Source organism: Rhinolophus sinicus, chromosome 15 (genome assembly GCF_057876585.1).
Source record: "Rhinolophus sinicus isolate RSI-liver-muscle chromosome 15, RSI-T2T, whole genome shotgun sequence".
In the NCBI taxonomy this organism is placed as follows: domain Eukaryota; kingdom Metazoa; phylum Chordata; class Mammalia; order Chiroptera; family Rhinolophidae; genus Rhinolophus; species Rhinolophus sinicus.
Window position 1 is genome coordinate 1631789 of NC_142515.1, and position 4225 is coordinate 1636013.

Genomic DNA, 4225 nt, shown 5'->3' on the forward strand with positions numbered 1-4225 from the left:
CGAGCTGTGTGTGGAAAGCAAGTGGTACAGAGGTTATGGATTGGGGAACGTGGGCTCACCTGCACCTGGGCTTCTGTTCCACCCCCACGTGGGCTCACAGAGGCTCAACGAGCCAATTATCCACTCATGTTCTGGAAACGTGGTGATGGATTCCTGTCTGGAAAACATTTGCTGTCTTCCTTTTAGGATTGCGGCCTCTGTGATATCAACCAAAATAGGAAAAAAGAAGAATGGCATAGCCTGTGCCCCCCCAACCCCCCGCCATTGCAATTTCTACCATCATCAAGGAATGTGTTACCACTATTGGGAGAATTATTAAGATGCTTGAGAAAATAAGCTCTTAAGAAAACGTGTTTATGTATAATAAAATGAAAGCACCGTGTTCTCCTTGCCAAAGGAATTATGCAGAGGGACATAAAGTGTGATGTTCTGACTATAACCTTCCAGCTAAACGTTTCCTGCCCAGCAGAGGTGCCGGGACGGTTAGAATGGAGCAGAAGCGTGAGCTGAGTGCCGACACCCTTCCGCCCCCAGAGGATTTCCAGGGACGATGACTGTCGGCACGCCCCGGCCTGCGTCTCTGAGAAGGAGGCTCAGTGTCACCCAGGAACAGCTGACGGTCACAGGAAGCAGGTGCTACCAGAGCAGAATTGCTGGGAAACTTAGCAACGTCAAGTCAGCATCGGGAGGCCACCCTGGACGATATTCTTAGTGGCTTTTTGGGAAACAGGTGGAGACGATGCCTAACCTGGCTTGCTAGGTTTGTGCTGGGTTTTTTATGACCTTTGGAAATGTGTCCCGTGCTTGTGGCAAGGAAGGGCCCAGTATCAGAGAAAGTGACTGAATAAGTGAGTGGGCATGTGGGACAAGGTTACAGCGAGCCTGGGCCACCGCTGACTTTGCTTCTCATCCCTCTGCAGGCGGTAATTTTGTCAAGAGTCCCTCTCTCTGGGATGGGACCAGGCCTGCAGCACAGCTGAGCCCAGGTAGGTCCCACCTGTGAGTGCGCAGACCAGAGTGTGGGCTGGGGGGCCAGGGCGGGGGCTGGGGGGCCAGGGCGGGGGCTGGGGGGCCAGGGCGGGGGCTCGGGGGCCAGGGCGGGGGCTGGGGGGCCAGGGCGGGGGCTGGGGGGCCAGGGCGGGGGCTGGGGGGCCAGGGCGGGGGCTGGGGGGCCAGGGCGGGGGCTCGGGGGCCAGGGCGGGGGCTGGGGGGCCAGGGCGGGGGCTCAGGGGCCAGGGCAGGGGCTGGGGGGCCAGGGCGGGGGCTGGGGGGCCAGGGCGGGGGCTGGGGGGCCAGGGCGGGGGCTCGGGGGCCAGGGCGGGGGCTGGGGGGCCAGGGCGGGGGCTGGGGGGCCAGGGCGGGGGCTGGGGGGCCAGGGCGGGGGCTCGGGGTCCAGGGCAGGGGCTGGGGGGCCAGCAGACCAGCCTCGCAGAGCACTGGCAGCCTGTGAGGCAGAGAGAGCAGCATTCATTTTGTCACTTGACTAGTCTGCTCAGCTAAACGCACGGCAGGCACACTTAATAAACACGTGCACGGGTGCGCATGCGGGGACCAAACAGGACGACGTCCGGCCCTTCTTTCCCAGCACTGGTCTGACTAGCGCGCGCTTCCGACTGTTCAATAGCTGTTTTTTCTGTTGTCCCAACTCGGTCTCTGGAGATGACGTCTCCATCTGCCCCACATTTTCAGCATGGACTCCTTTTATTGCCCTGTTTTTCTTTTTAAAGAAAAACCAATGAACTGTGTACTGTAAACAGGAGAAATGAAGTCCACTTTTTCACGCTAACGCCCAGACCTGCTCCCAGGACGAAACGCGCATGGTGATGCCCAAGCACCGTTACAAATGCTCGTGTTCGATGCAGCCGGTTCTAAAGCCCCAGGACTCACAGTGCACAGGCCCATTCCGTCATTACGGCCACCAAGAGGCTGGCACCCACAAAGTGGCGCAAACACAGAAGCAGAGCAAACGGAGCCAGGACGAAGATTCTGTCACTTTCAGCTAAGGGGTGAGGCCAGGACCCCTATGGATGCCTCCAGAAGGGCAGGCGGGAAGAGGGCTGCATCTCTGCTGGGCTTTCCTCGCCCCACAGGGGGACCCACAGCTGTAAATGCAAATGATCACGAATGGCATTTCCAAGGCCACCACCACCTCCATCAGCCGCCGTGTCTCCCACTGGGGGACCGAGGGCCGAGGATAAGGGGCACTGAGGCCCTGGCACAGCCCAGGCGAGTGCCTCTGGAAAGGCAGGAAGCTGAGGCCCCTACGCTGTCCTTGGAGAACCACAGACGTCCCTTACAGGCTCGTGTGGCCCAGCAGGCCCCCAGAACATCACGTGGCTGACAGCCGGCACCCACCCACAGGCTGCGCGTGGGGGCCACTGCCACTCTCTGCCCAGGCCCAGGAAGACCCCAAAGCACTGCTCTGAACACTGTTTCCTACTCTGAGGCCTCCGGCCGGGATGGGCCCCCAGCCCCCGGAACCTGGGATGCGTCCAGGGAACGAAGGCCCCTCCCCTCCCACACCCGTGGGCGCTCCTGCCCCCTGGGCCATGACTCCCTGCGGAAGGCTGGTTCCAGAAGGACTCCACCAGCCACTAGCGTGTGGCCACATGTGGGAGGGAAGGGGAGAGACGCAGGAAGGAGGGCGAGAAACAGGCGTGACGATAAAGTGCTTCTAAACGTCCCGGCTACGCCTGTCGTCCAGCGCCCCTTAGATGTACTCAGGTGGCACTTCTAGTGTTGACCAAGGACAATGAATCTTTGAAAAACAGCATGATGCTTCAAAGGCCTGTTTTGAAATCCTGGGCACCCCTCTCTCCATCTCAGCTTCCCCTCCCACAGACTCGCCTTTTGTCACCACTCAGCGTGGCTTTGTGCTGCATATTTGGCCATTTCTGTGCACGGATTCTCAGTGTCAGTCACCTGAGAAAGAAAATTACCCCCGGGAGCCCCATGGCTCCTGTGCGGGGCCACAATTCGACTTCACACTCCTGTCAGCTCAAGTCGGCAGGTCCCCGGGGCGCATGGGATTATCTGCACGCACATGGCACACGCACACGCGTGTCAGCCTGCGTGACTGTGGCCAATAACTCGTGGAGAAGAGCAAGCAAAGCAGTGGAGCCCAGAGGCCACCGCTTTGTCCCACACTGTGTGCTGGGCACGGCTGTGTCACACCGTGTGGTTAGCACCTGTGCCCTTCAGGGCTCCTGCTTATTGGGAAATCAAAGGACAGGACCCTAATTAGCCCCAGGGCTGCGGGGAGCAGGGAACAGACAGAGCCACAGACCATTTCCAAGTGTTTAGAAGTTAAATCAGCCTAACAAATTGCTACTATAACACATCCAACTTCCTACTTTCACAAATACACCTCACACGAGAGCACTGAAAAATACACACACGTACATCTGAGATTTGCTTATTACTGAAAGCAGACGACAGAGATAAGACGACGGCCATGGTCACTGTTGCAATCTGGAGCTCCGCTGGCTGCCTGGTGATGTCTGAGCCAGTAATAACACAGGGCCATACGAGTCCCATGAACAAAACCCATAAAACCACATTGTTTGCTTTCATTTCTACAAAACTTCCAATTATGACATTCCTTATAAAGTTTCTTAGCGCTATGTACTTTGACAGGAATGATATATAGAATTAAAAATAAAATTTAATGGCATTCAAAATGGAAAAAAGTGGAAGTTTTATTAAAAAATTAAAAGAAATATAAATTTTCCGAAAAGCAAAATTATTGTATATATCTAAAGATATTTTTCTGGCATAGAAAACTAGCCATTGAAATTAAAACAACAAAGTGCAAATTATAATTTCTGAACATCAAGCTATTAAATAAAAATTATTTAAATAAATCTGAATTTTTACGTTTGTCATTGGGAATGTTGGGTCAGTCTCATCAAATCACTTTCATGAAGAGTAAAGCTCATCACAGATGGGAATCCGGGCAGTGGGCCTCAGCCTCCAGACTTGGTCCTGGAGGGGCCCTGCCAGGTTGCCAGCCTGGGGGCTGCAATGCAGGGGACAGACGCCCAGATGTTCCTTCCCGCTGCTCCCAGGCTCCATCCGTCCACAGGCTGGGAGCGTCCCTGTGGAGAATGGATGACCCAGACGATGCTGCGACAACCCAAGGGGACACCATCACCCGCCATGCACACAACACTCTGCACACACGTGGGGCGGTTTGCAGAGCTGCCAACAGCCAAGAGTCACAACT

General features: G+C 55.9%; 1 long non-coding RNA gene across 1 annotated transcript; it reads left to right on the forward strand.

Moving 5' to 3' along the window:
• The first annotated feature begins 225 nt into the window (after positions 1-225).
• LOC148755147 (uncharacterized) lies at positions 226-986 on the forward strand. Its single transcript, XR_016019109.1, has 2 exons — positions 226-760; positions 921-986. It is a non-coding gene; the product is annotated as an uncharacterized LOC148755147 (long non-coding RNA).
• Positions 987-4225: the final 3239 nt, after the last annotated feature.